This window comes from Panthera pardus, unplaced genomic scaffold (genome assembly GCF_024362965.1).
Source record: "Panthera pardus isolate Hobbes unplaced genomic scaffold, ASM2436296v1 HiC_scaffold_7, whole genome shotgun sequence".
NCBI lineage: Eukaryota > Metazoa > Chordata > Mammalia > Carnivora > Felidae > Panthera > Panthera pardus.
The window spans coordinates 21,063,799-21,090,367 of NW_026527002.1; the positions used below are offsets into that span (position 1 = coordinate 21,063,799).

At 40.3% G+C, this 26,569-nt stretch overlaps 1 protein-coding gene across 13 annotated transcripts in view; it reads right to left on the bottom strand.

The window, feature by feature from the left end:
* EYA1 (EYA transcriptional coactivator and phosphatase 1) overlaps positions 1 to 26,569 on the bottom strand; it is a 352,397-nt gene that overhangs the window by 80,766 nt on the left and 245,062 nt on the right. The gene's annotated exons all lie outside the window — the stretch shown is intronic.

Consider the following 26,569-nt stretch of genomic DNA (forward strand, 5'->3'; position numbering starts at 1 on the left):
AAAGAAACGCGTGATCAGAAATGAATAAAATTTAATTGAAGGTGTGGAAGACAGCAGGTGGAAAACTAGTTGCCTAGTTTCTCTTAGTGGTTCTCCATGAGTAGACAATGCTCCCTCAACCCTATTTCCACATCCATCTCTCTCTCTCATTCTGCAAACAGTGTCTGGCCATGCTGAGAGGTTCACACATTTGCCTTACTAACCGCTCTCCCACCTACAAAAAGGCTCCTGGTTCACAGAAAGAAAAGAAAAATCAGCTCTGGGGCAGGAAAAACCAAATCACCAGGCAGATTTTTCTTTGAAAATTTCAAAAATCTCCTTTTTTCCCCTCATTTTATGTGAGAACAAGGGAGTGATAAGATAAGGAAGAATAGATATATGGGCAATGCCAATACTCTGCACAGCATCTGTCTCAGTCTCTTTGAACCAAAAGTCTCAAACGGACAGCACATTCAAATTGCTCACCTGGGTAACTCAGAGAAACCATGGAAATAATTACATAGAAAATACAAAATAAAGAACAACTTCCAACCAGCTAGAAGAATGGCTAAGTAGTGACTGTGGAGATGGGGGAGGGGGAACTCTTACCCTATTTCCAAGTGAACAATAACAACAAAAACCCTAATACTTTTTTTTATCTGATGTTCACACATCAGACAATTTCTACTCCCCCTCCCAAATTCCAGATGTGCCCAGTGTGTTGCCTCTCCTCCCCAAACTCTTTGCCAGATTTCTCTCCTAGATATGGGTTGGAATCTCTCAGGCTAGTATGAGGAATGGTAATTCTCACTGAGATGCTGTTGATACTAAATCTCAGCAAATAGAAAAGTATTGAGGACAAGTGAATATCTGGTAGCCTTTGTTATTGTACTATCGTCCTCAACTGTACCAACAAGGCCAGCCACGTGTCCAACCATGTGGTCTCAATATTACTTCCAAGTTTAAGCCTTACGAGTCTGGATGGATAGGAATGGACTTTGACAGAGTAAATTCCATTTCTAAATCACATGAAACAGCCCTATACCTCTTGTTTAATTTTAAAACCTCAACAGATTCCTATCACTTTTAGATGAGACTTTATGTCCTCTGCAATAGCAAACAAGACAGCAAATTTCCTCATATAGACCAGTCATGGATCCTTGTACCAAGACGCCACCATAATGGCACAGTCAATTATGGCCAGAAGGTCCAGAACAACTCCACTCCCTAGGTCGACATATGTAGTTACAAGGGATGCATTTTTGAGCTAACTCACTCACCTTAGGAACTATTAGAATACAGTGCTGGCTGGTTACAGTTTAATGTTTTCGAAATCCACATTAGATCTTTTTCTGGCAGAGGCAGATGACTGTGGCATCTTCTCCTCAAAATTTTCCAAACCAAGCATCTGTCTTCCAAGTTTTATAGAGAATTAGGAGCTCCAAATAAATATGTATTTTTAAGGAGCTCAGTGAGTTCGAAGTTGTGTTTGGAGGAAAAAGGCTCGACCTCCCTTTTCTTTGACAATTCTGTAACTACACCTCCATGCGAACCTGGACAGCCACCATCTAAGACAGAACGCGTGCCAATCTCTCTATAGTAATGTCAAAGCAGAGCATTTGCTTTCAATGGTCACAACTGGCATCTAAATTTGACTCGTATTTCGAGTACTTGACTGCAAAGTCCATCTTGAACTGTGAGCTCTCCAACCTTTGAAGTTCATATTTGACAAGAAGCTAAAAGACATCAAACAACACATCTTATCACATTCTATCTCTTGCCTTGACTTCCAGGTAGTTTAGGGTTAATTTTGTCCTCCAAGTAGTTGACCTTACTTAGGTTTTCTCAGTCTAGATTTCCTATTGATTGCCAATTCCTTTAGTTCTTGGTGTGTATTTCCTTATCCTTGTGTTAAACCCATTTAAATCTTTAAAAAATAATATTCCATCCCCCTTTTTTTGGAAACAAGTGATAATTAAATTGATTACTCACTTCTATAAACCTCCCTACCAAAGAAAAGAAATTCAATGAGTAAAGTATACAGGTAGATTCTTAAATCATCTTATCTAAAGTTTTTTCAGGTGGAGAAAAAGCTCTAAAATATGAACAATATGATACCTTTAAATATTAACACACACACACACACACACACACACACACAACCTTACAGGCCTTAACTTATTAGAAGGAAGATAAAATTTAATAATGCAAGCCAGATTAAAAAAAAAAAATCTCTTCCTCTTTGTTCTATGAGGTGGGATTAAATGCTTCTACTCTCCTAACCAGCTTTGCTGACTCTAACTATTCTCTTTCCTTCTATTAGTACAAAACAACTCAACAAATAATTTAATCTTCTAATCCACTGACATCTCATGTTTCATTAAAACCCTTTCAAAATTATTCAACTTTACCCCCACCGAGATAATGAATGTAAAAATACTCAGAAGAGCATTTATTTCCTCTAACAATGATTACATGCCTACACTCTTCCGGGCACTGTACTAGGAGGCTGAGGTATAATGATGTGCTATATAGATATGGTCTCCTTGGAGCTTAAAATTCAGAGGAAGGCACTGATTTGTGGACAAAAATAAGAGATTAGAAAACAACATAGAAAGGGCTATGGCGTGGGAAAGGTAGAATGCTGAGAGACCACGGGGCAAGTCTATACAACATAGATTTACAGGATTATAGAAGCTTCCTGAAGATGGAAGACAAAGCTACCAGTAAAAATGGAGTATAAATGTTCTCCAGAAAGGCACATGAGCATGTGTGTTGGTGGGGAGAGGGGAGAGAGGGAGACAGAGAAAGAGAGAGAAAGCATGCGCATGAGCATGTTGAAGAACTGAAAAAAACCCAAAAAACAAAAAACCAAAAAACAACCAATCTGACTGACTCTATAGAGGAAAGGTACAGAGAAGAGGTGGAGTTACAGGCAAAGAATTCAGCAAGGGAGTGATGGGAGCAAATTTACACCTTAGATAGAGGACTCTAGCCAGTGTGGCGAGGTAGTGGAGGCAAGTGAAGACTGAGAAGGGGAGACCAGCCAGGAGGATAATTCAGTGACGGTGTTGGCGGCCCATGCAGGTAGTGGACATAGGGAGAGCTACAGATTTGAAGTGTCACTGAGAGGGAAATCGATAACTAATCAGATAAGGGAGGAGGAGGTGCTCATACCAGTGGGTTGGCAACTGGGAAGATGAATATAACCATGAGGTCTGGGATTTGAGAAGAAGGGCTTATAAAGAAGTGTGTAGATGAGCATTTAAAGTCTGCTTTGGACATCTCGAGCTTGAAGAATCTGTGGTATTCATGATGTCCAGCAGGCTGTTAGACTGCCCCATGAGGGATGGGTTTAGGTTTGGAAATTGATGGCGCATAGAATGCAGTTAAAGAAATGGCTGCCATTAAAGACATGGAGTGTGTGCAGAAGGGACGGGCAGGGAAAAATGCGTGCAGGGTGAGGAGGAAAACCAAGGTCAGTGTGTTGTAGAAGAAAGGGTGGGTCAGGAAGGAGACAGTGATCAATAACTTCAGATCAGCCAAGGGATAAGGTAAAGTGAACATTGAATCCAAGCGAACTTTGGATTTAGAGTCAGTTAAGATCTTGGCACACACGGCAAAGTACAGATTTGAGAAGTATTTAGGAGGTAGATTGGTGGGATTAAAAAGGAGAGCTCAGAAGGTACAGGAGTAAACAGGGGTTAAAACTCCTGACATGCTACTGAAGACCCTAAAATGGCCACATTCAATTACTTGAAGTTCTTCATCGTATTTCACTTCTCTGTGACCGTGCTGACCACTGGCCCCTCTCACCTGTGAACACATCAGAGTAATTTGACTTCCCTTTCTTCTGCTTCTCATCCTAGCACTCACGCTATTCCTTCTGTCTCGTTAGAGACCTCTTCCTCTACCTAAGGCTTAAATGTGAGTGTTTTTTGTATTAGTGATACTCAAAGTACTGATCTGGGACAAAACAAGGAGCTTCAGGATGTTAATTAATGCAATGCTTCCTTCATCAAAAGTCTTGCTAAGATTAAAAAGAAAAGTTAAACAGTGTGCCTAGGGATGCAGTTGATTAATCCTCATGTAATACTCAATTAGTGGGTAGACAGCCAGTTGGTGGACTATATTATGAGCAGCAAATACACTGGAATTTTCTCCACGGTCCTCTTATCTCACTACAAGCTCTCAGCAGTGTGTAGTATTGATAAGAGGGATTTCAATGATAACCTCCAGGTTGATTATTCTAAGGCTTCATCTCCTGATCTGTTGACCTGAATATCCTCATTTGCTAGACCTCTCTACCTGATTTTCCATGGGCACCACAACTAAAGTTGTCCCCAAATAGAGCCTCCTTCTCTCTTAAAGTGTCTAATTCAAGGTACCAACATACACTCAGGTTTTCAAGCCAGAAATTCCTTATTCGCCCCATCAAATCAAGACTAAGTTTTGTGTATTTTACCTTCTGAATACTTTCATTCTAAATCCAGGCTCTCATCAGCCCTTTCTTTGATTCTTATAACAGGCTGTTTTCTTTTTGTTTTATTTTTATTAAAAAAATTTTTTTTAATGTTTATTTATTTTTGAGAGAGAGAAAGAGAGAGAGAGAGAGAGAGAGAGAGAGAGAGAGAGAGAGAGAGAGAGAGAAACAGAGCGCATCAGCGGGGGAGGGGCAGAGAGAGAGGGAGACACAGAAACTGAAGCAGGTTCCAGGCTCCGAGCTGTCAGCACAGAGCCTGACGCAGGGCTCAAACCCACAAGCCTTGAGATCATGACCTGAGCTGAAGTCAGACGCTTAACCCAACTAAGCCACCCAGGCACCCCACAACAGGCTGTTTTCAAACTTGCTACCCACAACCTTCCAATTCTGGCCTATACCACCATGCCAAAAACCTTTAAAATTCTTCAGTGTTCCCAAATCCCAGCGTGGAACAGGAAGGACAGTCTGATTTTAGGACAGTGAGCTGTGGACTCAAGTGTCACGTTTCATATCACAATCCCACTGCTTGTTAGCAGTGTGACTGTGCAAGGTATTTACCTTCTCTCTGACTCACTTTTATCATCTGTAACATGGTAACGAATGAGATAAAAGAAAACCAATATGCATGTAAAGGTACTTGGAACTGGGGCATGGCACTAACACTCCATGACATTTGCTACTTGGAAAAAAGAGAAGTTCCACCGAGTCACTCACAGACAGCCTTACCTCCAACTTCTTTCTCCCGTTCACAGTGTATACTTCAGACAGACCCACCTATCTCAGTCCTCTGAATTGTCAGGCTGTTTCATGACTTTGAACATGCTGTTCCCTTTTCTTAGAATGCTTTTCTCAATACTTACAGCCCCTCCCCTGGTCTGTCTGTGAAATTCCTATTAACCCCTTAAGATCAAGTATCTTTGTGAATTTTCTATCTAAATCTGAGTTCTTGTTAGAGGGTTATACAATTTTTGCAATCATTTATGTTCATGGTGGATAATAATTTGAGTTATTTTGAACAAAGGTCCATCACCCCCCTCTTGGAGGACAGAGGCTGGTGGTATTTATTTTGTATTCTGAGAATGCAGTTAGAGCCTAGAGTACCGAGTACATGTTAAAAAAACTGATGATTGAACAAATTGAGGGTTTCTCAAGCTTGGCTTTTGCTCTATTAAATCTATGAAGATTACCTAATTATTCCTACCAGCAAGTCCAAATTTTTAAAACTGAGAAATAGCTGTAATTATTTTTAAAGCTTATTTAAACATTGATGTTTACATATTGAATCATAAAATATTAAAATATACATAAGATCATTAAAATTCTACATTTGTAAGTATTACTGAAGAGTTCCATAAATCCTTCAATATTGAAAAGAAAAACAGAGCTGGAACTTCGAAGATTCCATTTAGTTCCTCTTGGCACCTCTGGTCCCTCTGAGCTCATAACTCCTACTTGGGTCTTAGGGAAGTTTCCCTATTTTTTAGTTGTCAGCCTCCTGGTCTGTCGAGTTGAGGGCACAACCTAGATTACTTAACTTTAAAGTTCTATCATCTACGATGCACAGTATTCACCAAATCTTCCTAAATGTTAGCTTTTAGTCTTTCCCTCTTAAATAGTCACTTTCAGACCAATCTGTATAAAATACCTTGGCAACTCAGAATCCATCAGGGCTTACTGCCTACTGTACAAATTCCTTACCTAGTTTTATTTCTCATGTTGTCTCTCCACATGTTAGTTCCTTTCCTATACATATAGCCAAGCAGTTTTCAAAACGATTGTATCAATTTGAATTGTGTCAGTTTTACTACAGCCTTACACGTAATGGTTATTACGGTTTTAAAGAAGTCCTTGCTATTTTATCAGGTGTAGAACAGTAGTGATTTTCATTGGGACATCCTGGAGATACTTACAGATACGTGCTTTAAAAAGTCTATTTCCATTTATGAACTGTCCCAATCTTCTGCAAAATTTTTATATTCCTTTACTGATTAGTATAAAAGTTTTAACCTCTTTTTCATTTTGCAGGCACTTTTCCATTCTTGAGAGCTCCTTAAATTATGCTGATATTGTCTTAAATTATGTCTTCCTTTATAGAAGTTTTTTTATTTTTATGTAGTCCTGCTGCACAGCCTGTTGGCCTGGTTGGCTCCTTGAAGATTTAGGGATAAGCATTCTCATTTATTCTAAGCAGAGCAGAGAACTTTTGATCTAACTTTACACTCCTGGGACTATATATGCCAGTGGTAGTTGTAAAGGAAGTAGAAGGCAGGCATCCTGCGAGCTCCCTTCTCTGTGCTTTGGGAGAATAGAGGCTTTCCTCACCCATTTCTAAGTTTAACCGAGGTGAAAGATTATTCCCCTGAAACAGAGTCAAGTAACCAGACTCCTGGTGGAGAGGAAGCTCTTGCCACATATATAATAGCATTGGGTTGAGGCCAGGGAAGCTACTGTCTCTGGCTAGACCCTGAATCTACGCCAAGGCGATCCCAATGACAAAAGGAAGTGCAGAGCTTGTTGGGAAATCCTTATAAAGATTATCTGAATTTCATGAACATGAGACATAACAATCCATAATTACATTCTATTTGCTATGGGGGCACTCAGATAAAAAGAACAGGGTAGCCCATGTCCCCAAAAGCAGAGATTGTCATGTTTGAGACTCACGACTTCAAGTACCCGGACTGCTACACAGGTGAATGTGAAGATGCCAGACAGCAAGTGACATTAACCGTGGCGCCCCCAAACTTTGAGACTCTCCAAAGCAAAATCCTCTTAAAAGGTGAGGCACCAAGCCCAAATCAGGAAGACTGAGACAAAGCATGAAGTCATCGCGAGGAAAGGTTTATTCCAGTTACCCTGGGCGTCCCCACAGGGAGGCAGATGGACCAAGCCTGATACTACTGGCCGAGAGAATCACATACAACCACTGGGTTTAAATCTGCTCATAATTTTTTTAAATTGGTTTTCCTCAGAGGGAAAACGCTCCTCCGTAAAGCTGCCTTTGATTACTCTAAGGTAAATAAAATTGCCCAGAAATCCTCTCTCAAATATCTACGCTGTAAGGTGCAAAGGCAGTGGAGCCACCTGGTAGGGCGGCGGGGTACATAGATACCCAGAGAAGCATGAGCCAATTCACCCACAGAGATCGGCCATTTTTTTAAATTTTTTTTTTAACGTTTATTTATTTTTGAGACCGAGAGAGACAGCGCATGAATGGGGAAGGGTCAGAGAGAGAGAGGGAGACACAGAATCTGAAACAGGCTCCAGGCTCTGAGCTGTCAGCACGGAGCCCGACACGGGGCTTGAACTCACGAACCGCGAGATCGTGACCCGAGCCGAAGTCGGAGGCTTAACCGACTGAGCCACCCAGGCGCCCCAAGATCAGCCATTTTTAAATAAAAACTCAGATACTAAATACCTTAGGCTTTGTGAGACAGATGGCCTGTTGCAATGACTTAACGCGGCACAAAAGCAACCACAGACAGTGTGTGTCATTAAAGGAGTATGGCGGTGTTCTAGTAAAACTTTATTTATAAAACAGATTTGGCTTGTGGGAGCATATAACTGTATTCATTAAAGTAACTGATGAGATGAGATTCAAGAAAGTGAGTCCACCGTGACTATGAGATTTAAGTGACTGTCACCTTACTTTCCCGGGTGACACCGCTTCTTCGAAACCGCTGCGAACATTAAATGTTAACATTGTGATAAAGGTGGTAAGTGAAACGTGTTGCTTAACTGAAGAACAAGGACCAAAACGAGGGGCTAATTTTGGGGGAACTGACAATAGTAGAAAAGGGACTTAATGTGTACTTATTTAAAGGCCCTATCCCAGGTGGTAAGGGAGTGCGGCCACCATGAGAGCAAAATGTATTTACCTTGAATATGCAAACAAGGACTTTTCTCATTAACACAGTTAACTGACATGCAAAATAGACGACAGATTCTCCTCGGGCTGATGCAGACCCCACACGCACACACACGTTGGGAGCGATTTTTGTGTTCTCATCTCTGACACAATGGCTCTACGCACGCACCCGTGGGACGTGGGCACCGCTCCACGTGTGTGGCCTTGGGGGCGCTTTTTTACTGGGGCTCTCGGTAGCTGACCGACTCCGGAGGGCACAGTCACAAATTACACACCCAGGCAAGGACACCAGTGACGCTGGGTGATGTGCTAAGCTAAGAAGAAGCCAAATGCCCCGCCACGGTTAAGCCACACTGTTCACTACAGAGGAGAATGAGGAAATGTAGGCGAAAGGGCACATGGACAAGGGGCACTTGGATTTTCCTTGACTTGCAGTCTCCTCTAATTGAATCTGACAAGCATTCTTTTCCAGGCTTACCTCCAGCGCGCTGACATTTTGTAAAATGGATTCTCCTCTCCTGTAAGGCCGCCCCGCACGAGCCTCTGTAGTCAGACAGACTCTGAGCTGAAAACCGAAATTCCTATTATTCTCAAACCTGTGGAGAAATTCCAGCCGTGGCCTAAACTTCCTGCTTGAATTCTCCCGTGACAGCACACAACACCGCGGACAAGAGAGAGGACGCAGACAACACAACAGGGAAAGCTGACAACCTTTGAAAAGGCCTTTTGATATGCGTGGGTACACGTATATGCGTATATACGTTTTGAATCTTTGAAGCAAATCAAGTCACAGTCATCTGCACACTGGCTCTAATCTTCCACTCATAGCCTTCACTCCTGGAGTTTGGGGGACGATTAGGGGAGATTTTCTCACATCGTTGCATCAACGGTCATGAATGCCACATCTGTGTGACAAAAGACCGCAATCTGAGGAACCTCACCCTTCCCACCACTGGGATTTACTGATTTACGGACGTCCACTCAGGAGACACCACGAGTGATTCTTTTTTTTTTTTTTTTTTTTTTTTTGGGTGGTCATAAACGTTTCTAAGTAGCTCTGATACATTCTCTGCGCATTCTGTCACTCCTCACCCTCCATTTCTGTTAATCTGTGAAGACAGGACAGCTTTTGTTTGGATTTGATCTCTCTCAAATTTTTGAAAGGTGACTGTGTCATGCTTTCTTCTCAGGAAGCCAAGTCTCCAGCCAGTGCCCCTGGCCTGCCCACCACGGTTGTGCTTGCTGGCCTGATCAGATTTAACTGATAACCTGTATCGTGGCCCAGCCTCTGAACGTGTGACCAACGCAGTCACCCAGCATCGTGTGCTCAGATGGGCCCCGCACTTGGCCAGATGTTCTGCTGGGCTGTTTTTCATGACCACGCCTATTTCAGAGCTACAAGCAAGAAGCCCGGCTTCTCCTTCACTGAGAAAACAGAAGCACTCACCCTCTACACTCTCCATGCCCAGGAAAAGCCACCTACTGGTGCTCGTAGTGAAGTCTGCCTTCCCTCTTGTTATATGGGTGACCTTTCTGCCAGTCCCTCCTTTAGGCATGAGATCCCAGCCCACCCTCACTTCTTTTACCCACCGTCCTCTTTCTTCTGGACCACTTGCACGCGCATGCAGGCTGTGTAGAGTTCGTGCCTAAAAAACACACCCCGGATTCTCCAGGTCCTGCCCCATGTCTCCGTTACCTTGCAGTACAAAGTGAAAATTACAAGAGTCGCAAATATTTGCTGCATCAGTTTCCTCTCCTCCGCTCCCTTTTGAGACCACGGCCATCAGGTTTTATTCTCTCCAACATTCCACTACCACTCACCTGGGTCAACATCACCAGTGACCCCCACTCTGTCAGATCCAATGGTCAAGTCGCAATTTCCACTTTTCTCAAACCTTCACCAGCCTGGCACACAGCCCATCCCTCCTTCTGTCTGCAACGCTTGCTTCCGTTGGCCTCTGGGAGGCCCCATTCTTGGTGGCAAGGCCAGGCTCCGTGCTTGGCTCTCTCCCTTCCTGTATTTATGCTCGCCACCCTGGCCAAACGCATCCAGGCACATAAGGTTTTTCAATGGCATTTGTGAAGACTCACAAATTTAGGCCCTCAATTATCCCATGAATATCAGACTTACTTCTCTAACAACTCACTTGCCTTTTCCCCTTGGAATTTTAACAGGTGCCACAAACTTAACATATGCTAAACAGGAATCCTGATGTCTCCAACAATACCTTCTCTTCCTGCCACATTAATGCCCCGTATTAATAAATGCCAAATGCACTTTTCTAGCTGTTAGGGCCAAACACCATGGCGTTACCCATGATTCCGCTCTTCTTACTCTTCACGTTCAATCTGTTGACAAATCCTGAGAGCTCTACTTGCCAGTTTCTCTACCCCTAGCTACCCTCCACCCCTAGCGCCCGGCCCAGTTACCTCTCCCTGGGCCACTGGAACCATCTCCTGCTTGCCTGCTGTGCCCCTTCTTATCTTGCTATAGCTCATTCTTGGCCCAACAACCAGGCAGATTCTTTTTAAACGTAATGATGTCATGTCACTTTTCTGCTTAAACACTTCTCGCCTCATTCAAAACAAAACAAAAATCCAAAGGCCTCCACATGCCCACGTGCCTGCTATGATCTGGCTTCTTCCCTCCCCGCCCTCACCCCCTCCCACTCCTCTCCCCTCCACCAAGTGCTCCAATAACACTGGCTTCCTGCTGCTGCTTCCATCCATCAAGCACAGTCCCCCCTCCAGGCCTGGGGAACTGCCATTTCCTCTCCCAGAACCTTCTTCCCCTGGATTTGGAGGTGGCTCTCTACTCGGTAATTTCGGGTCTCTGCTAAGATGTTACCCTGCCAGACCACTCTTCTGAAATAGTTTATCTGCCCTAACTCTACTTATTTTACAAACCAATTCGTCCTTCCAGGCACTCTGACTACCAGATGCATTTTATATTCACTGGTGGCCTGTGTGCTGATATAAATAATATACATAAACTCCTTGAGGGCACAGACTTTTTATTATCCATTTGTTATCCTGACATTACCTGTACTTGGATTTCCTCAATGGGAAAAGGAGGACAGGACCATTGTGAAGATTCTATAAGAGAATGCATGCTGGGCCGCCTGGGTGGCTCAGTCAGTTAAGTGTCCCCCTCTTGATTTTCGCTCAGGTCAGAATCTCACAGTTCATGGGGCTCCGCTCTGTCAGCATGGAGCCTGCTTGGGATTCTCTCTCCCTCCCTCCCCCACCCGTGCACGCTCTCTCTCTCTCTCTCAAAATACACTTTTTTGTTTGTTTGTTTGTTTGTTTTTTTTTTTTTTTTTCAACATTTTTTATTTTTATTTTTGGGACAGAGAGAGACAGAGCATGAACGGGGGAGGGGCAGAGAGAGAGGGAGACACAGAATCGGAAACAGGCTCCAGGCTCCGAGCCATCAGCCCAGAGCCTGACGCGGGGCTCGAACTCACGGACCGCGAGATCGTGACCTGGCTGAAGTCGGACGCCTAACCGACTGCGCCACCCAGGCGCCCCTGTTTGTTTGTTTTTAAGATAATGCATACTAAAGCATTTCATATAAACATGTTACTGTGGTGGCGGGAAGTGAATTGTTCTAAGTCATCTATCTTACTCATAAAGATGACCACAAGGTGATCTTTCAGCTCAAAAATGCTTTCATTCTTCAGTGAAATTTATGCATAGTGTACGTTTCTTCTGATGGAAATGATACCACCATTGAGCCCACTTAAAGGGGTACAGCCCTCTGGCCTCCCTCATTTACATCTTTACATGCTGAGGATAAATTTCATCTCCGTTGTTAGTTTTTTCTCCAAACACCTTATATAGGGAATCTCTGTTCCTCTATTCTTTCAGAGCGCTTTGCTGCTTCTTGTTTATTAGGTTTGGCTCTTCAGAAAAATGCTCCGCGAGGACACTGAATAACCCTCTTGCTTTCTAGATCCCTGCAGAACCTCAGATAATTTTGTAACTAACAGGTGCTCACTGAATAGCTAATGGCATGTTGAAGAACATCGTCAAACTGTCATTCACATTTGAAAGGAGAAGAAACCATGATTTCTGCCTTTCCTTCAATGAGGGAACAGTGCAATGAAATTTAATAGCAAGATTAAGAAACAAGTCTCCAGAGAAACATGCTTCCTCAATAACCTTTATCAATATTAAAAGTGAGTCAAGGGAGGTAATTAGATGAACAAATGTACTGAAACAGACACTTAGGGAAAACGTGAAATGGGAAACTGGAAAGGAAAGAGACTCCACAGAAAGAACAGTCTTAGAATTCTTACAGGGAGAACATTCAAAATGTCATCGGGGATGGAAAATAAAACAAACTGCAGAAGTTGCAAACACTGTCAGTGGTAGAGAAAAATGCATTCTTACATTTGGGAGGCATTTTACAATTGGCAATGTGCTTTTTTACATAAATTAGCTGGATTGAAACAAATAACAAGCCTATTAGACACGGTAGTTTGGGTCTTCAAGCAAAAAGAAGGAAAGATGGGCAGGTGTGTGCTCTTGGGAGGCTGTAATTATGAGAATCTTGAAGAGGTTTTTGCGCACATATTAACCAAAATAGTGACTTTCACGACGGTGGTTATAATGTAAAATTTGGAAAATAATTGCTTCCTGAATATGGAATGGAGGCCGTGAATCTACTTTCTGGCTCCTAGTCTTGTTGAATAAAACATTTGAGTTTTTAGTTGTGTTTTCTGGATAATTTGTATCTTACCTTTCTTTAAAATGGGTTTAAGATAACCCACCAAAAATGCACACAATAACTACATAGCAATTAAAAAATTAACAAGTACATTAGAAAAAACATTAAAGCGGGAAAGGTAAAAGAAAGCCAGGAGAGACAGTGGTCAGCGGAGGTCGGCTTGCCCTAAGGTCTACCGTCAAGGGCACGAATAGTTGAATAGTTGTATACTTGTAGGGTGCGTATAACGAGACATCAATTTTTCTACGGAAACACAGGTGTTTCTAGCACAGAGACGAGACAGAGATGCCTCACAGGACTGCTCACTGAGGGGATGTTGTATGATGCCGGGAACATACCCTCATGATATATAGAACAGCAGGTTTCATAGGATTCTCACTTCTCAGGCTGACCACAGTGGACTCCAGTGGCTAACTCAGTACTTCAGATTGCAGAGCACTGAGGTGGGGCACTTTGCTTATTTTAAGGATAAAGTTTAAAACATCTAGAAGAATGAGGCCATTATGTGCCCCTCTGGTAGCTGACAGAAGCGAGTGAGCCGTGAGTGTTACGAAGCAATGAGGTAAGCGGTACCTGGGTGGCTCGGTTAGTAAAGTGTCCGACTTTGGCTCAGGTCATGATCTTGCAGTCTGAGAGTTCGAGCCCCACGTCGGGCTGTCTGCTGACAGCTCAGAGCCCGGAGCCTGTTTCGGATTCTGCCCCGCCCCTGCTCACGCCCTGTCTTTCTCTCAAAAATGAATAAACATTAAAAATTTCAAAAGAAAAAAAGCAATGAGGTAAAAGGTTATACTAATAAATTACTTGGTGTGGAGTTATTATTGGTTGCTTGGTTAGGTGGAGACCCATACGCTTTACCAAGTTACCTGTGCTGAGAATGGAAAGGATATTGTCTTATGAAAATTAAGGGACCTAACCAGGGAAGATGCCCATGTGGAAGGACACAGCCCTGAGGGAAGGCTCGCGATAGTCCTCAAAAAGCTGCTTGGGATTCTCGTAGACGGACGAAGCCTTCAAAGTTACATGCCATAGAGTACGACTATAATCATTTCGTACTGGGAGATTTTTTAAGTGGGAGTTGTCTCTGTCCTGGCCAAATACACAAACAAAACCAAAAACCTCAGCAAGATCTTGAATAAACTGTATTATATTATATTCTCAGTGAATATTCCACCTTACCAAAGAGGAGAAGACTTAAAGGAATCTTCATAACTTTAAGGTATCAGAACTCTCCCATAAAAACTTGTGTAAAATAAACTAAATGCAAGTAGACTTGTTGACTAGTGCTACAGGGTTAATCAGAAGTCAGAGATTAACAAATGTTCACTGAATTCATACTAGAGAGTTGCTTCGACTTCTCTATCTATATTCCATAACCATTAATTCTTTTTCACACAACCACTGACTGAGGTCTCCCAGGTAAATGAGTTCCTCAGCAAGGTCTAGTAACTACATTAAGACAGCTTTATCATCCCTGGAGAACAGCCATTACCTCCTCATAGACAACCTCATAGAAACTTCTATCATCCATCCTCAAACATTTCAACCTCTGGTTTAAACCTCTCCCAGTCATAGATACCATGTGAAGGAAACTGGTGAACCACACTGTGGGGGCTTCGGTGTCTGAAACAACCACAATGCACAGCGCACCACAGTAATAATCTTCAAGAGGGAAGAAAACACACTGGCTTCCTACTGTCAGGGACCTTGCCCTTCTCGTCTCCTCTATATCCCCTGGGCCAAGCACAGCACCTGGCACACAACCAGCATTTATGAATACCTGCTAAAGGCATGCACGGAAGAAGTGAACACTTGAGGGCCTAGTAGGTGTCACTTTGCTGGCCACTTACATAATGGCGTCCTCACATTCATCCCATAGACCACGAGCGGTATTATCCTCATTTCATAGACAATGGACACATTGAAGCGCTAAGTGACGGCCCAGAGTAAATAACAGAACCAGGATTCAAACCCAGGTTAGCCCAACTCCAAATTCTTAGCGACCACTCCTTTTTCTTAATTATATTCTGAGGGAGTGTGGTGCCCAAGTTCATAGAAATCCCCTGCCAGGGTGGGGGAAGGGGGGTCCCAGCCAAGTACGCCTGAGAAATACTATACACTAGATTCAATTCTCACTGCCTATGACTGCACCAAAGGATCAGAAAAGACCTAAGGTACAGGAACCCTGCTAACTTTAAAGCTAACAGTTTGTCCCCCTAACTTCTCCTGCTTTGAAACTCATTAGAGGATCTCTGTCCCATCTTTCGTACACAGCAGTGTGGCCTAGAGCAGTGTGGGAAAGGCCAGACTACGTCATGCTTTCTCCCAAGGCCGCCACCAAGAGATGTTGAGAATGACAGGCCAAGATGCTTTGAAAAGATGTAGTATTTCTGGATTCGTTATTCATAATCAGTAAAGTGAAGGTCTTCATCAGCAAAAGAACCTATAAGGTCCCTTCTAACTTTAAAATTCCTATTGCCCAATGGCTTCACGCTAAAATTGCACAAGTAGACCTGTAGATGTGAGAGAGTCGTCAATTGACAAATCCACGCTATTCCACATATTTTCAAATCGGCTGCTTGAAACTCAGAAGCTATTTTCCATAGAAACAATGGCGGGCATGATTTCTAAACCAACCCATGACCATCAAATCAATCAATAATCCAGGTGAATACTGCACACATACAATGTAAAGTATTAGAAAATTGTACTCAAATAGCAGCGATTACATAAAAGTGAACAACAGTAAAATCTGTCAGAACCAATGGTGCTGAAGAAAATGCACTTTCCATTTTATGCAGAGGTATCAGTATTTTCAAAAGTTTTAGAAAGTGACTGTACTAGATTAAGATGCCCACGTACACTTTAAATTCGATGGCTTCTTTTTCCTTGAGACGAGAGTATCATCACCCCTACTCTTAGTGCTCATCAACCATGAGGTGCGAATGGAAAAATAAAGAAAAAAGAAAGGAACAGAGAAGTTGGCAATGTAGAAAACCAGGTCCTCAGAGAAGGGTAGGGGGTGGTAGAGAGGCTGTGAAAAATTGTTCCCTACACAATTCCATGACAGGTCATTATTAAGTAGGATAAGGAGGGAGGGGGGACACAGCAAATTCAGGAAAGTGGAAAAGTGTCCTACTCGTTGTTGGATTATCTAAGATATTGATCTTGGACTGATCCTCTAATTCAGGAAATACTGAACTACAAGATAATTATAAGATAACCTTAAATATACTATATACTTACTTCCTTATAATTTCAGGCCTGCACAATTTTACGAGCAAATAGAGCTCATTCAACTATTTAACATATATTTAGCTGAATACCTGCTAATACATGCCTTTGCTGAGTTCTTGGAATAACTTAAGAAACTGAACACCCGATCGCTACTGCCTCTCTTTGTTTACATTATTTTGCTTGTTTAAAACTTCAAACACTGAGCTTCCTAGAAGCAGCAGGCTTGCCTAATTAAGAATTCATGTTTGTAGTCAAGCTTCTGGAGTTAAATCCCCATGTTGTCACTGACCTCTCCTTAGCTTCTCTCTCTGTAAAATGGGGATAATGAGACCACTGCCTATCGCACGCAGCTGAATGGGAATGAACTAAGATCATGCATGAACAGTGCTTAGAATGGTGTCTCGCACAGAGCGAGTGCTCAAAAGAATCAGCTATTTTTATACTTGTACATAAAATCCACATCGAAAATACCTAGTAAATTTTTCTCTGTACGTGTATCTAGTGAAAAAAAGTAGGATATACAACAGTGTGTACAGTATTCTATTATCTTTAAGAAAAAAAAATAGAAAGTATACATACTTGAAGGTGGGGGGAAAAAAGTGTCCCGGGGCAAGTGCTTTGTATAGGTTCATATAAACAACATATATCTCGGGAAAGATACACAAGAAACTCAGCTGAAAGAAATTGGCTACCGCAGATGAAGGGGGTTTTACTCTTCTCTGTAAACCCCTCTATATTTTTATAATTTTTTCCCATGCTCAAATGTTCTTATTCAGTAAATTTAAAACATTCATCAAACTTATTTGGCTGGCGAACTAGGACTAAAATTGGCAACCGTTAATCCATCCATCCTACCTTTATTTAAAATTAATCCAAATAAACCATGGGGACGAAAGGCGCAGCATAGGGAGTATAATCAGTGGTATGGTGACAGACGGTGTCTACACTTGTGGTGAGCACAGCCTAACGTACAAACTTGTCAATTTGCTACATTGTACACCTGCAACTCGCATAACACTGTGTATTGTATTTCGATAAAAATAAATAAAATAAACTGACACACACCCCCGAAAATAAATAAAAGTTAATCCAAAACGTATCCATCAAACCTTTCGATCCAAATTACGTGAGGTGGAGGGATGGTAAGTTCTTTTCTCAACCCTCTTCAATTAAAAAATTCTATCAGTAAATACTTACGTCCTCCATCTTAAACGAGGGAACTTACTACGTTGATTTGTGTTGGTCCCATAGGACGCTTAATGCTTTACAGAAACAATGAATCAATTAGCTACAGACGAGGACAAAGTAATAAATGTTTGGGAGGGACGGTAAACTAATTTAGATAGCTCAGTAATATATGCTTTCTTGTTTTGAGTATTTATATAGAAATCACATGTTAAGTATAAATATAACAAAGAATTGCATATTTGAATTCATGCATATTAAAATGGACTCTTCACAAGCATCCTGACTTCCAGACAACGAACTGAAAAAATTAGTCAAACCAGTAATGAGGCACAAAACGGGAAAATTCTAAAACACTGAATTTTTTACTTCTTGGAAACACAGTCCAAAATTCAAAAATAAGGCAACTCATTTTTAAGACATGCCTGACAATATAAAACAAAAAGTGAACTTTACTTTCAAGAATTTTATAATCTCATTAAGGTTAACACTGTATCTCCTCTGGGGTGGTGGGGGGGGGGGTGGGGGGGGGTGGGGGGGTGGAGAAAGAAAACCAATCCCATCAAGCTAAACAAACCCAACAACCCCAAACAAACATCTGTTTTGTTTTCTCACATCTTAATGGCCTATTTTAGACACAAATATTTGTTTTGCCGACAAATGTTTCCAGAATGCTAGTTAAAACTGTTTCACTGACATAGTTTATTTTTGAGCTGAACAAACTGCAAACTTCTCCAAAGTCCACAAGGCATCAGTGAAAATGAGCTAGTACGGCCTAAAGGTTTTCAAAATCGCTCGCTCGGTAAAACGTAGCGGCCGAGATGCATGCTGTTGCAAACGTCAGGATCATTTCCACAGTGAACAGATGTAGACACATTAGGTAGTATAGACGTGGCCCAAATTTCCTGCATTTAGAAGGAAGACAGGCCGGCAGCTTAGTTTTCCATCCTGTCACACTGAATTCCTGGGAGAGCTCAGAGTTCCTCTGCTACTTTGCACAAGAATGTTCCCGGTTTTCAGGCGCTTTGCTCTACTTTCGTGTGCCTTGGCAAGGATCAAAGAAGCAGAGGGAACAAATGGTTTCCCATGCATATTGAATTCCCTCTTATACTGATTTTTCCTGTGTCACTTGAAATTTAATATTGGCCAGATTCCCGTACATCACCTTAACCAGTAAATTGTCTGCACGCAGTCAGAGCATGGAAAGGTAAATGGCAACGTCTACCTTGTTGGTAAGAATTCAAATGAAGAAACACTTTGAAAAATGGACTTTTCTGTAGCATCCCTACTAAAACTCATTCCTAATGAACAATGACTAGCTTTATTTCGCGTTAACCTGAAATGTTTTAGTCACCATTTACTCTTTTCTCTCTCATGGCTTTGTATTACTTCAAAAATACAATGATGTAGGTAACTTTTCCTTTCACAAGAATTTGGCCTCAAAATTCTTGATTAACTTAATACTTCATATTTATCGAGTATTTAAGAGCTATGTGCCTCATTTTCCTCATCTGTAAAATGGGCCAAATAGTAACTACACCTCATGGGGGGGGGGGTGGTTATAAGATTACACGTAAGCCTCTAAAAACAATTACATTTTACTATGTGTTATTATTATGGTAACTGTCATAATTATCCTAAGATGTTCTAAGAGATTTTGGACAAACACATGTGATCAAGACACATTGTTTAAGTACAGCACAGTAAGTGAATTACGAATGAGTTCATATTTTGATTACACATATAGGGGTCATATGATAAAAACATTTTTAAAAGAATGGCTTAAGTACTCTTCGAAGAAAGTCAATTTAAAATATTCCTTCAGGACAATTCCTCTCAAGTGGTAGTTAAATCATTTCTATCGCTTATTTGAAGAAATGTATTTTGGTTATATTGATAATAATATGCCTTAACATTTTAGTGTTTAATGTGAGAAAATAACAGTCTTCGATGTCAGTGGCTAAGAGATGATAATATGTAAGTTCGGCTATTATCACAAAAGGAAAACATCCCAAAATGGCCTTTTCTTTTTTTCCTTATCTCTGTGTGTTTTTGAACCTAAAAGAAAACCACTGACTTCGTAAAGAATTGTTTTTAAAAAAAAATTTTAAATGAAATCCATCATTTAAAATTTAAAGTAACCACAGATTTAACTGCGATATTGGCTTACAGTCTTAGATTTCAGTAAGAAAAAAAAAGACTTGACTCTAATCAAAATTTTCTCTTAGAGGTAGTGGAATCTGCATTTACCATGAAGTATTCTTCAGAAACCGAACACATCCTCTAGCAACAGGAAGCCATTTAATTGGGAAGATGTGAAAAATTGGACAACTGTTAAGAATGATACATACTGCACATCATCAAATCTCTAAAATTTTTCTCAAATAAAATGTTTATAAGTATACACCTCTTTAAAAGGGAGGTTTTGGGGTGCCTGGGTGGCTCAGTTGGTTGAACATCTGACTTGATTTAGGCTCAGGTCACACATGGGGTTCCACACTGGGCATATAAAGCCTGCTTGGGATATTCTCTCTCTCTCTCTCTCTCTCTCTCTCTCTCTGCTCCTCCCCTGCTTGCATGCTTTCTCTCCCTCTCCCTTTCTCTCTAAATAAACATTAAAAAAAACTTAAAAAAATAAAAAGGATGGTTTTGATAATGAAAATAAAAATATTTTGAGCTAAATACAAAGAAATAAAAACATCAACTTTTGTGGGATGCAACACAAGTAATACTTAGAATTTTACAACACTTACTGAATTTATTAAAAGATACGAAACATTTAAAATCAACATTCTAAACTTCAACCCTTAGGAAAGTAGAAAAATAAGACCAAGTTAAATCAAAAGAAAGCAGAAGAAATACTAAAATATCAGAGAAGTCAATGAAATTGAAAACAGGAAAACAATAAAGAAAAATCAATGAAACAGAAAGTTGGCTCTTTTTTTTTTTTTTTTGAAAGTTGGCTCTTTGAAAGGTCAATAAAATTTATCTCTAGCTAGGATAACAAAAGCAAAAAAAGACACAAACATTAGTGTCAGAAATGAAAAAGGCCATCACTAACAATCCCAGGGACATTACATGACTAATAAAGGAATATTATGAATAACTCTAAGCCCACCCATTATATAACCTAGATGATATGAATCATTCCTTGAAAAATAATCTACTAAAACACACACAGGAAGAAATTGATAATCTGAACAGGTGTATATCTATTAAAGAAATTGAATCAATAATTAACCTTCCAAAACAGAAAGCACTAGGCCTAGATTGATTCACTGGTGAATTATACAAAATATTTAGGAACTAAATGGTACCGATTCTTTTCAATCTGTTTCAGAAAATAGTAGCAGAGAAAACATTTCCTAGTCTATGAGGTCACTATTATCCTAATACCAAAACCAGACAAAGACATTATAAGAAATGAAAACCACAGACCAACAGATCTCATGAACAGAGATGCAAAGATTCTTAAAGTATTAGCAAAACTGAATCCAACAATGTATTAAAAGATTTATACACCATGACCAAGTGGGACTTATTCCAGGTAGGAAAATCTGGTGCAACACTCGAAAATAAATTAATGTAATTCATCACATCAACAGGCTAAGGAAGACAAATCATATGATCATATCAACAGATGCAGAAAAAGCACTGGACACAATCCAACACCCATTCAGGATACAAACTCTCAGCCAACCAGGGTCAGGGGAAAACTTCCTCAAGTTGATAACAAAAAAATACCTACAAAGAACATACAACTAATATCACACTTAATGGTGAGAAACCAGAAGCTTTTGTTCCCTGAGATCAGGGAAAAAGACAAGTATGCCTCCTCACCACTCCTGTTCAACACTGTACTGAAAGTCCTGGCTAATGCAATAAGATAAGAAAAGGAAACAAATGATATTCAGAGTAGGAAGACATAAATCTGCCTTTGTTCACAAATGACATAACTGTATAAAAAAATACCAACCAATGTGGTGCCTGGGTGGCTCAGTTGGTTAAGTGTCCAACTTCAGCTCAGGTCATGATCTCATAGTTCATGGGTTTGAGCCTCGTGTCGGGCTCTGTGCTGACAGCTCAGAGCCTGGAGCCTGCTTCAGATTCTGTGCCAACCCCCCCCCCCCCCCACTGGCTCTCTCTCTCTCTCTCTGCCCCTCCCCTACTCTCACACTCTCTCTTAAAAATAAACATTAAAAAATTTTCTTCAAAAATACCAAAGAATCGGGGCACCTGGGTGGCTCAGTCAGTTAAGCGGCCAACTTCAGCTCAGGTCATGATCTCGCGGTCCATGAGGGCTGTGAGTTCAAGCCCCGCGTCGGGCTCTGTGCTGACAGCTCAGAGCCTGGAGCCTGTTTCAGATTCTGTGTCTCCCTCTCTCTGACCCTCCCCTGTTCATGCTCTGTCTCTCTGTGTCTCAAAAATAAATAAATGTTAAAAAAAAAAAAATTAAAAAAAAAAATACCAAAGAATCAACAGAAAAACTCCTAGAACTAATAAATGATTATAGTGAAGTTTTAGGATCCAAGGATCACATACAAACATGAATTGCTTTCCTAGATACCAGCAATGAGAAATTGGAATTTGAATTAAAAATATAATGTGATTTAATTAGTACCAAAAAAATATAAATCTAAGAAACATGTATAAGATATATATGAGGAAAACTCCATAACCCTGATGAAAAAAACTAAAAAGGTAAACTAATGGAGAGATATTCCAAGTACATGGACAGGAAGATTCAATATTGTCAAGAGTCAATACTTTCAGTTTTTCCCACCTTGATCTTTAGGATTCAATTCAACTCTGAACAAAATCTGACGAGGTTACTTGGTGGATACTGACAAGCTCACTCTAAAGTTTATGTGGAAAGGCAAAAGGCCCAGAACAGTCAACACGATATTGAAGAACACAGAGGAGTGATACTTAAAGACTTATTCTACAAAGTTATAATAATCAAGACGATGTGGCATTGGAAAAAGAAAAGACAAACAGATCAATGAAAGACAATAGAAAGCCCAGAAATAGACCCACACAAACACAGTCAACTGATCTTTGACAAAGCAGTAAAGGTAATTCAACGTGGCAAAAGACAGGTTTTTCGACAAACAGTGCAAAAACAGGGCCATCCACATGCCAAAAAAAAAAAAAAAAAAAAAAAAAAGGAACCTAGACACTGATTTATACTTATCACAAAAATTAGCTCAACATGGGTCAGAGACCTAAATCTAAATAGCAAAACTGTGAAACTTCTAGGTCACTACATGGGAGAAAACCTAGGTGACCTTGGGCTTCACAATGAGTTTTTAGATACAAAACCGAAAGCACATTCCATGGAAGAAAAACTGCTCAGATGGACTTCATCCCAATCAAAAGACATCTTTCGATGTGTCTTTGAAAGACACTGTTAAGAGACAAAAAAGACAAGCCGCAGACTGGGCGAAAGCACTTGCAAACCTTATCTGATAAAGGACTTCTATCCAAAGTATATAAGAACTCTGAAAACTCAATAAGAAAACAACCTGATTAAAAGGTGGGCAAAAGATCTGAACAGGCACCTTACCAAAGAAGACGTACAGAGCAAATGAGGATACGAAAACATACTCAACATCGTATTTCATCAGGGAAATGCAAATTAAAGCAACTACACACTGCTACACACCTATTAGAATGACCAAAGTCTGAAACACTGACACTACCAATGCTGACGAGGGTGTGGAGAAACAGGACTCTCATTCATTGCTTGTTGGATCACAGAATGATACAGCACTTTGGGAGACAAGTTGGCAGTTCCTTATAAAACTAAAGGTACTCTTATAATTCGGTGGTCACACTGCTAGGTATTTACCAAAGTGAGTTGAAAACTTATGTCTATACAAAAAGTCCGAGCACAAATATTTATAGTGGCGTTATCTATAATTGCCAAAATTAGAAGCAATCAAGATGGCTTTCAGTTGGGCAGGAGGAGGCTAGCGTTACTAGTTGAAGAGTAGGTACGATTTTTTGAGACAAGTAAATTACAATTTTTCTAAATGACCCGATAAACCTCAGTGTATTTCCCAAAGTGGATTAATACTTCTCTATTTCCAGATGATGTAACTTTTATTTTATTAAGATAGTCAAAACATGACTAACAAACTCGTTTCTAAAAATGAATGCAAAGGATTTAAAAATTGCTAAACGCAAATCTTAAAAGTTCGCATTACGAGAGCTAAAATCTGCAACCACGTATGCTGGTAGATGTTAACCAGACTTCACCATGGTGATCATTTCACAATACACACAAATAGCTCATCATTTTGTGCACCTGAAACTAATATAATGTTAAATGTCAATTATATCTCAATAAAAAGAAACATGAATACAAAGGCACTGCTTTTAGTTTTTAAAATGAATTACAGGGGCGCCTGGGTGGCTCAGTTGGTTAAGCATCCGACTTCGGCTCAGGTCGTGATCTCACGGTTTGTGAGTTTGAGCCCCGCGTCGGGCTCTGTGCTGACAGCTCAGAGCCTGGAGCCTGCTTTGGATTCTGTGTGTCTCTCTCTCTGCCCCTACCCTGCTCATGTTCTGTCTCTCTGTCTCTCAAAAATAAATAAACATTAAAAAAAAAATGAATTACAAATGATTGCAAATTTTGAGATAAAACTTTCATGTTCAAGTTACATTTTTTTAATGTATTATATAGATCTATCCAAAGGATAATATAGCTTTCAGTATTTAATTATAAACACATTAAAATAATTCTTGAACTTAAGATTCATGAGGAGTGACATGTGTATAGGTAATACTGCATAATACCATGAATTTAAAAGAGAGCTATTCTTTATAACTTAAAAAATACATAACACCAGGATGCCTTGGTGGCTCAGGCGGTAAGCACCCAACTCTTAGTTTTGGCTCAGGTTGTGATCTCATGGTTTGTGAGTTCGAGCCCTGCGTCGAGCTCTGCACTGACAGCTCGGAGCCTGCTTGGGTTTCTCCCTCCCTCTCTTTCGGCCCCTCCCCAGCTTGTACTCTCTTAAAATATAATACCAAATAATGAGTCCTTACATATTTGGCGTGAAAAATCCTTGCAAGATTATCTTTATATGTTTATAATGACATCACAATTTCACGAACAATACAAGAACAGATACTACAAAGTATGGGAGGAGAGCTGCATATACCGTATATTCATTCTGTACTTTAGAATTCCAGGAAACTGAATTGTTCTACATTAGATCAGATAATAACTAGAGTCTGACTTAGAGTCCAGTGTAGAAAATATGGATTTTAAACCTAATTGACTACTAAAACTAAGAGAAAAGAACCTGAAATTATTTCAACAGAATAGACACTATTTTTCCTATTCTTTAATTTTGATTGCAAAACAAAAACATTAGATTATATGTGACAAATCATTCCTTCCAATTCTTTAGTGAATTTATGTACTTTTCTCATTCAAAACTTCCATTTCATCACAGGCAAGTCTATAATCTTATATACGATTAATAGGAAAATGAACACCAAAAAACTGGCTGAGTCCACAGTCATACTGCAAATGTAAACAAACCAACCAACACCAGACTAAATCTTCCTTAAATTTCTCAAGTAATCCACATTTCTTTTTAATGTGGAAACTCACTGAACTTTCCACTTCTAACTACACAAGAAAGGCTAACCTGTACACTTGTCTTTTAGTGGGAGGTGGTGAATCGAAGAGATCAGAAAAATATTATTTTCTCCCCAGTCCAATCGGTTTCTATTCTGTAACCAGAAAGATACTGAATATTGAAATGAGTACCTGACACACTAAACATTTATTCAAATACAATCTAAAATAGATCATTTAACCTTAAAATCGTCTGGACGCTTAAAAAAAATCATAGGTTTGTGCTGTTTCCTATGTGATCTCCCCAGTCTTGCACACGGCATCCCTTTTACAAATAAAATTCACTTAAAATAACGGCACGGTCCAGAGACCAACTTTTCTGTACAATTATATTGGTATTTTTTAGCAAGTGCCCGTCACCCGTAATTTAAAAAACACGGTTAAGTCTTCACTACTTTGTTTTACGCTGTCTTCACTGTCAAAATGTTATGAATTAATTAAGATCACTCCGTCTTCTCATTCTATTCTTCCACAGATCCTAAAGCGTTTCTCTACTTGTTCACATAGCTATCCGATTTCAAAGCTCCTTTTAGTCCTCACGAAGTTTGCATGACCCAGATGGTTCATAGGAAAACAGGAGATCTCTCTGAAATTGGGACAAGCCATTATCTTTCCTCGTGATGCCTCTATGAAATTAACAGAGGGAAGAGAGGAAAATTGTACAACAGCTTCCACAATAAATCCAATACCTTCCGTGACAGTTTATTTTGAGAGCGATCGTATAGATGTTACATCTAATGAAAAGCCCTGTATACTAGGTTCTGTGAATACTGTATTTAGACGCGTGAATTGCGGGAAGAATATAGCAAGCTAGTTTTAAAAAAGTGAAGGAAAATGGAATATGATAATCAGAGATAAAAAATATTTGGAGTTGAGCTGTGCAGCAGAAATAGCGTTCATAGTGAGGGTACAAGTTTAGGAATGCTGTAACTTCCTAATCGAAAACAAAATAGTGCTCACCTACATTTAAGAAGAAGGTGGAATACTAAAAACCTGAAGTTTTTGGGTTTTTTTTGGTGGGGGGGGGGCATCTGCTAATATTGGGAAGATAAACCTATAGTAAATGTTGAAATTAGTACCTGTTCCATAAATTTTTTTCATCGTGTAGGATAACCAACCAGAACCAGCACATCATAGAAGTGTTTTTCAGTGTGAGACCACTTGAACCTAGCTTGTAGCAAAGAGTGGGCTTTGGCTCTAAGAATAAAAGGCAAAAGGAAGAAAAGTCTGTGACTGAGGATCATAGCTCACCTCATAATCCATGAAAAGAGAGACTACATTTTTTAAAGATGTTTACTTATTTGTTTTGAAAAAGAGAGAGAGAGAGAGAGAGAGCAAGTGGGGGAGGAGAAAAGAGATGGAGAGAGAGAATCCCAAGCAGGCTCCGTCTCTGCCAGCACAGAACCAGATGCAGGGCTTGAACTCACAAACTGT